At 54.1% G+C, this 8,323-nt stretch overlaps 1 long non-coding RNA gene across 1 annotated transcript; it reads left to right on the top strand.

The window, feature by feature from the left end:
- Positions 1–5,692: 5,692 nt before the first annotated feature.
- Positions 5,693–6,472, top strand: LOC306653693. Its single transcript, XR_013761769.1, has 3 exons — positions 5,693–5,796; positions 6,008–6,088; positions 6,371–6,472. It is a non-coding gene; the product is annotated as an uncharacterized lncRNA (long non-coding RNA).
- Positions 6,473–8,323: the final 1,851 nt, after the last annotated feature.

Below are 8,323 nucleotides of genomic sequence, written 5' to 3' on the forward strand. Positions count from 1 at the left end.
AGGGGCTGCCCGCCCCTCCCCCGCGCCCCCTCCCGGCCCCGCCCCAACCCGCCCCTCCCGGCGGCCCATAATCTCGTTATGGACATTAAAACAATATAATGACTGTAATGCGGGAAGAGACAGGCCTCTGTGGCTTCCAGTGAGATGCGAGGCCCAGCTGAAATTGCCTTTGTGCCCTGGAGGGGGGCCTGAGCCCAGAGAAGAAGAAAAATGTATTGTAGGGAAATGCAAATTTACAGACCAATAAATTAGGGGATGATTAGTCACGTTGCAGTCCTGCTTCAAAGGATTCTTTAAGGGCTAAACTCATTCATTTAAGTGTCTGTTTATAGCTCAGTAACTTCCAGACTGAGCGGCTGGGAGGCCCCGTGGGGCGCAGCCCGGGGAAGGAGGCAGAGAGGCCACCCCCTTGGTCATCCGGAGGCTGAGACTTCCAGAGGGTGGTCAGTCACCGGGGTTGTGCCGACTCCACACAGGTTGTCCAACACCTTCCACGTGCCACCCAGTCCCCAGTGTTGGGGGAGCAGCTAGGCGGGAGCCACGGACCCTCCTGGGGATTCAGGGTGTCAGAAGGGTGGGGGAGACGGGCAGGGAGTTCAGCGCTGATCGGCCTCCCTGGGTTCCAGGCTGACCGTGTGATCGACAGGCCACTGCTTCTGGACACATCTCTTGCCAGATGTCGGGGACAGTCCATGTGCGTGGTGGCAGAAGAGGGGACTTTTGAAGGAATGGGTTTGCACGAAGGGCGAACCAGCTTCCCCAGAGACAGGAAGAGGGGCCTTCACTGCCTGAGTTCCCCGGAGTGCCCTGGCCAACCCGCCCCACCCAGCCACTCAGCACCTTGGCTGCAGGCGGCCAGGAAGGGCTGAGCTCAGCCCTGCCCCACCCCTCCACCGTCTCCTAGGGTCTCCTAGGACTCTTCCAAGGGTGAAGAAAGACTTGCTGGTTCCCTGCCACCCAGACTTAGAGGCCCAACAGAGTCTGCACTGTTTCCCAGCCTCTTCCCACCTGGCCTCTCTTCTTTTCCCAGCGAACTCCTACTCATCCTGCAAAGCCCAGTTTCTGTCAGGTTGGTATTGCGATTAAGTTATGATGTATCCATTTGTGGGTCTGCTGTTCTCTGGATCATAAATTCCTGGAGGGCAAGGAAAATGTTGCTGGCACAATTCTGAGAGCTAATCGCAGTGCCGGGTAATCACTGGCAGAATGCACGACTTGAATTAATTGGATGTATTGATTATCGTGCTCATGCTGGGGCTCAGAAAGGATACCCCAAGAGAAAGCCCAGGAGCACAGTCCCGCTCCGACCTCCTGCATCTGGGCAGTGGGCTTGTGGACGCCTCCCTCTGCCCCTTGTGCTCCCTGGGCTGCCCACAGGCCAGCCGACTGAGGATCAGCAGGACTGAGGATCAGCAGGACGGTTCACCTGGGCCTCCTGGGCGGTGGGGTCTTCGTCTGAAGGCTCTTGTGTTGTGTAAACGACCAATAAACTCACACCCTCTCCTCTTTTGTTATAGGGGTGCCGGCCACGCCCCTCGGGGTGGGCAGGAAAGGGTTGCCCCTTCTCAGCGCCTGGCTGTGCCAGGGGCAATGTACCCTTATCGTCTTGTTTTAGCTCCACAACCTGGAAGAGAGGCTTTTTTTTTTTTTCTTTTTCTATTTTTAATATATTTAAAATATATTTTTAAATAATTTAAAATATTTTTAAAATAGTTTAAATTTCAGTTGGCAGATGGCGGTTGCGCTTGTCCATGGGAAATAGTGTGACATTTCACACCTGTGCACAGTGTGTAATGGCCGGATCAGGGTAAGCGGCAGGTCCATCACCTCAGACGTCTAAATCCTTTGAATATCTGCTATTCATTTCTTTAGGTTGGAAATATTCCCAGTCCTCTCTACTCACGGTTCCCCCATGGTCCTGGGGAATCACACGAAGTGCCTCACACATGCTAGGCAAGCATTCCACCACTGAGCTACACCCCCGGCCCCCTTTTACACATTTTATTTGGGACAGATCTCACGGAGTTGCTGAACTTGCAATCCTCCTGCCTCAGCCTCCTGAGTGGCTGGGATTCCAGGCATGCACCAGCTCTGTATGCCCCACCTTGCCCGAGGAAGGAGCATAACATGTGCACAAAACTGAATGACTATGTGACCACTGTTGTTTTCCCAGTCCCAGGGATGAGCAGAGCCCTGCAGTACCTCCCAGCAGGGGGAGGCACATGGGCTGCTGTCTACATGTTTTTATATCAGTTTTTAATAATTTCTTTCTAGAGCAATAAAGAATACCAAAAACATGAAAGGAAGAGATATTGAAACTGACATTAACGATTTCATTTAAATCAGAATTTATTATACTGTTCGATTTGCTGACTTCAATGGAGGCAAACTCATTAATAAAAATCGGAATTCAAAAGGTGTTTCTTTGCTTATTTCACTTCCAGTTGGGAATTGTGAGTCACGACAAATGAGAGAACACTTGGAAAATAGGTTTGATAAGTGCAAAACATTAGCAAAAGATAGGAACATACTTCCCAAAGGTTTAGGCTGAAACCCCGTCGTGGATTTCAGCGTATCTACTGCTCCGCTTTGCCGTTTATTTTCAATACTTCAACCCCCCGGAAGAGAGATTTTTGAAAACGGTATAAATTGTGTATGCAGGGCACACATTTTTCCTGGACCTCCACCAGGGCAGACTGATGGGCACTCTTGAATCTTGTTTATATTTAATTTTGACATTGATTTAATTCTTATTCAATTTTGATGCATCATTGTGGATTTTCTTTCTTTTGCATTAGCTTTGGCTTTTTCGAAAATATCACATTAAAATAACATTTATCTTGATTACTGACTTTTTTAGCATTCTTGGAAAGTTTGTGCCCGAGCCAGGTGTCTCCTGGGCCTCTCTTAATCCTGGTCCAGTTAAATCCCCAGAGAGGTAGGATGATGTGAAAGGGCCCTGCCCCTAGTGTCCCACTGGAGTGGGGACAAATCTACACAGCTCTCTGCAGGACAGACTGGCAATGGGAATCAAGAAACACTAAAACATGAATTTCAGTAAAATTGCACCTCTCCAGCATTATCCCAAGAAATCCCTTGATATGGAAAAGTTGTTTGCATGAGGAAGTTTATTCAAGGGTTATTTATGACAGCATAACATTGGAAGCAGCCTGGCTGTCCAACGGCAGGGGATTCATTTTTTTCTATCCTGTTTATCCGTGGAATAAAATACAATGCTGTTGTTTCAAATCATGTTTTTTCAAAACCAAATTTTTGAAGACTATTTCATGACATGGGAAAATACCCATAGTGCTTTTCATAGAAATGCAAGATAACTATATTTTCCATTTTATTTCATTAAGAGAAAACTGTACATATTCGTTTTTTGGGGAAAAAACCCAAATACATGAAAACATTAACATGGATTGTCCTGGATAATGAGGTTTTAAGTGAGTTTTAAAATCTACTTTTTTTGGTGTGTCTCTTCCCACCGATTTTACGTGCCATGGGGTTTGGCTTCATTTCATGCATAATGTTCTCAAGTTAGTTTGTCCACAGGCCTAGGAGGATGGGGGACCTGCCAGCTCTGTTCCCTGTTGTGTTCCCAGGGTTCATAGAAGGGCCTGGCACATAGTAGGTGCTTAGTGAACATTCTGCTTATGAATAAATGGCTCAAACACTTCTTTTATGGATCAGGACTCTGAGTCCTAAGAGGCAGGAACATGACTCAGCTCAAGGGAAACAGAATGTGTTCACTGGCAGGTGAAGCTGGAGCTTTTAAAGGCCAGCTTTGGGGATCAGGCCATCTGTACCTGCATCTCACCCTTGCGTGCTCCCCTGGTTTCAGCAGGGACGAGGACCCTGACAGCTCCTGGAAGCCACTCAGGATCCCCCCAGTGCCACAGAAGAGAGGTGGATGCCAAAGAGGCGGATTCAGGGTACAGTTCCCCAGCAGATGCCCTCTGAGCCAGCCCTGTGTCCTTGGCTACTGCAGCACGGAGTGTCAATGTGACCAAATCCAGTGTTTTTCTCTTTGCACACCCCACATGATATGCACCGGGTGGGATTTATGAAGTGTGTGACCCCTAAAGTTTTAATAACGTAAGATGTTCAGGACTCTGAAGTCGAGTCTGACGGTCCCTGGGGTAGACCCCAACGGTTCCTGCACAAAGAGGCTGTTCAGAGGCTTCTGGGCTTGACTCACATGACCTCCCTGCCTGTGTGCACCCAAGTCCTTGACATTGACCTTCACCTCTCCGGAAGCTCCCCGTGACATGGACTGAGGCACCAGCTGTCCCCAGTACAGTCTTAGGCACCTTGGGCCAGCAAGCCTTCGAGTTCCCAAAGTGACCAGATGTCTGTACCTGGCAGATTCAGTGTGGGTGACACTCTCAGGCTGTCCCCACTAGGGGATAATATGCAATTCCTTTGGTGATTCTGCTGCGAGAGCAAAATTTAATTGAGAGGAGGGCAACTTTGTGCCAGGTCTTCTGCAGGGTGGTGGGCACCCAGGACCTCATTACAAGGCAAAGGTAAAGCCGGCGAAGCAATCACAATAACGACCCCATTTTACAGATGAAGAAACTGAGGCTTGAAAGCTAGAGGTCACTGCAGCCTGGTGGCAGAGCTGAGCTCCAAACCTGGGTGTTCTGTCTCCAAACCCCATCCTCTTTCCATCTCTAAGTGTTCCCCTGGCTGAGATCTGTCAGATGACATGCCACGGGAACTTCTCCAGCAAAGCATTTGGGAGATGCTTCCAATTCTTTCTCCCTCTTGGAAAGTCACAAGATTCATTAGCATGGTAAAGACTCTGAGAAGTCCTGCATGAAGAAGCCAGATAGATTTTTTTTTTTTTAGCCTGTATTTAATTAACCATTGATTCTGTTTGCTTTCCATGTCAACATCCCCCAGGAGCACAGGGTGGGGCGCACAGTGTTACGCCCCCCAGGACTGTTTGGGCCTGAGAACAGCATCCCATGTGGTTGCAGTGGGAACATTAATTCCAGCACCCCTCCTCTGCCCACCATCTCACTGTGGTACTCACCCCTCTGGATGCAACTGACCTAAAGGCAGCCAATCAGATTCCCTCCAGAGGTGCGGGCTCTGGGAGAAGGCAACCTATTGGATCAGAAGCAGTGTGGACATAGATGTAGCAGAACTGTTTTTCTCACCCTGTGGAGAAAAGTTTATCTGGGATTTAAGTCAACAACACAGAAGGAAGCAGTGCTGAAAATTAGGGAGAGAGGGATGGGAGAGGCAGCCAGGGTCTTGGTAACATCACCGGAGCCCCTGGATCCAGCCGTTACTGATGCCGTCCCACGCCCAGATTCTCAGGTGTGTGAGCCACTGTATCCCCTTTCCATTCAAGCTCACCAAGGCTGTGTTTCTAGTCATTAGCAGCTAAGAGGGTATTCGTGTATTTAAAGATTGGTACCCCAATGTGGGGCATGGTAAATGGCAGCCTAGAATGTGGAGTTAGCCTGGAGTGTGGAATCAGGAGAGCTGAGAGAGCGCCCTGGTCCTTGGCGGGACTGGAAGTCCTTGTCACATGACAGAAGCACTCGACTGAGCTGTGCCAGTCGTATGCGAGACTCCGGTTTGACATCAAGAACTAAAGCCCTGGGGACTTGACAAGGACGTGCCCGGTGTCCGGCTGTGCGGGGCTGGGTGTGGCTCGGGGACAGAGCCCGCTCGGGCGCACCAAGCCCGGGGTGTGATCTCCAGTCCCGAGAAGAAGCTCGGAGTTGCCACTTTCTGCCACCCTCAACCAGAACGCGCGAGAAAGGAAACTTGCAGGTCGGGCCAGCCCCTGGGGAGCAGAGGGGCCTGGCCCGGTCCGTTCCTGCCGTGTGCTGCCGAGAAGGCCAGCTCCACTCTGAGCCCTGAGGGGCGGCCTGTGGGGGGTGGGGGAGGCCCCCAGAGCCAGGCCCTCTGTCCACAGCCAGGAGCCGGGGGAGCCGGGAGGAGAGACCCTAGTCACCGGCCCCTGGTCTTCATCCTGACCCAGCCCAGGCCCTGGGACTGCAGAGGAGCTGGGCCCCGAGGCTCCCGACTCACCGCTCCCCAGAGGGGACCCAGAAGTGAGCAGGTGGCTGAAATGCGGAGAAGAGGATCCGCCAGGGATACACCAAAGGGGGAAGGAGAGGGGCTGGGACTCAGCCTCCAGACGGGAGGGCCCGGGAGGACATCGGGGACACAGCAAGGCGAGGGCCCTGCGGCCAGGACTGGCTGGGCAAGTCCAGGGAGCAGGGGGACTGGGCAGGGCTGGGTGTGGGGGTGCCAGGAGGCCGGGTGGGGAGGCTAGAGGGGAAGGCCAGAGCACTCAAAGCCCCGAAGGCCACAGTGTGTCGGGTGTCATTCCCGCGGACAGCACTGGAGGGATCCAGGAGCGAGACGGTGACATGACACGGTGGTTGGGGCTGGATGTGGACGGCTGCAGGAGGCCAAGCTGGAAACCTGGAGGAGGAGGCCATGGGCTTGATGGAGGCCATGGGCTTGGTGGAGGCCACAGGTGGGGTGGCCTGGCGGGTGGTGACGCTGCTCTCGATGGCACAGCTGCAGGAGTGAGCCGGCCCTTCTGCTGGGGGCGTGAGGGGCGCTGTCCACCACCCAGGCATTGCCATGGCTGCTGCAGCTGCTCTGGCCACGGCCACCCTGCACTGGGGTGTTGCTCCCAGCCCGGCAGCTGCCTCCTGGGAGCTGCGTCCCCTCGCCAGGCCAGCCTCCCTGCCTCAGGGCCGGTCCCCTGTGTCCCCACTCACCCTCCAGAGCTTCCCGGTGGGCCCAGGTGCAGCCCCGCGAAGCTGCCCTAACGCCTCCCTTCCTCCGAGGGCCCAGCCCCCTTCCCTGCACAAGACCCCCGGCCGAGCCCCTGCTTTCGGGGGGCCTCTCAGTCACTTCCCATCGCTGTGACAAAAGACCTGAGGAGAGCGACTTAAAGGAGGAAAGCTTGTTGGGCTCACGACTCCGGAGCTCCGTCCACGGTCGGCTCCACGGTTTCCGGGCCTGAGCGGAGGCAGAGCATCCTGGTCAAGGGCGTGGGGTGCAAGGTGGCCCAGCTCCGGCGGCCAGGAAGCAGGAGGGGGAGGGGGAGGCGCACCTCCCGCGGTTCCACCACCTCCCCGCGGCCACCCCTGGTCCCTTCAATTCCGAGTTGATGGGTGAATTAAGGCCTGGAGGTCACGCCCTCTGACCCTCCACCCCGATCCTCCACCCCACGCCCCCCGGACACTGCTGCCACACACGAGGCTCTGGGGACGTTCCAGATCCAAGTCACTGTGACAGGGTGGGGTTCTCCTCCTGAGCAACCTGCGCTGCCATCCGACATGGGGACTAGGGCAGGAAACTTGGCTGGAAGCTGGAGCGCGGCTGGCCGGGCGAGTTCCAGACGCTTTGAAGGGTGTCCAGCAGCCACTGGCAGCGCCAGGTGGGGAGGCTCCGCCGAGCTGAGTCCAGCCCTGTGGCCTCCCCGAGGACTGGTGTCGGGCAGGGGGCAGGTGAGTGGGGAAGAGGCTCAGGTGGATGAGGGACCAGAGCCGACCATTGACCTTCATGGGGGACAATCTGCCTGTGGCACCAACCGATCACCCTGTGGACAAGCTGACCTCCGCCCTGCTCTGCGAGGCTGTTCCCCATCTCTCTGTTGTCACGAGAAGCAGGATGCCGCCTGCCAAGTCAGCAGACAACACATCAGTCGACCCAGCACGTCACCCACGGGGAGGATAAGAGAAGCTAAGGGTCACCAAGCGATCAAACCACAGTGCCCGAAACTCATCCCCAAAGGAATCCACCCAGAGATGATCCATCGCCCTCCCCACCACAGAGGGCACGTGCAGCCCGGCCCCGGGAGACTTGGATCTCGTCCCAGGTGTTCCTTCACCGCGCTGTGCAACCTGGGAAAATCCCCCGTCTGACTCAGCTTCCTTTCCCTTCCTAGAAGATTTGCAGGGTCTGTTATAGCTCTGACTCTTCCTGCAGCCCCGTGGTCTCCTTTAGGACTTCGTTTCCCTAATCCTGACTCAGGACCCACACGATTTGACGTGGGCTTTCTCCAGACTGTCCCAGTTAGTGCCTCTGGACTCTAATTCACACTAAAATGTTAATGACTAATAAAAGTCGGGTTTCTATAGAAATATGCCCCCGGAGCTTGTTGGAGAACTCTGTATCAAACACCAGTCCATGGTTAGAGTGGGTATCGAGGAAGATTCAAAGAGAAGGGAGATACAGCCGTGCCCTGAATCGGGGAACCCAAGCCAGAGGCCTCCTGGGCCCTGCATGTGAGGGTCCTCCTGTTACAGGGCAGAGAGGTTTTCTCCCTGTTTGC

The sequence above is a fragment of the Sciurus vulgaris genome (genome assembly GCF_902686455.1).
Source record: "Sciurus vulgaris genome assembly, chromosome: 1".
NCBI classification, from domain to species: domain Eukaryota; kingdom Metazoa; phylum Chordata; class Mammalia; order Rodentia; family Sciuridae; genus Sciurus; species Sciurus vulgaris.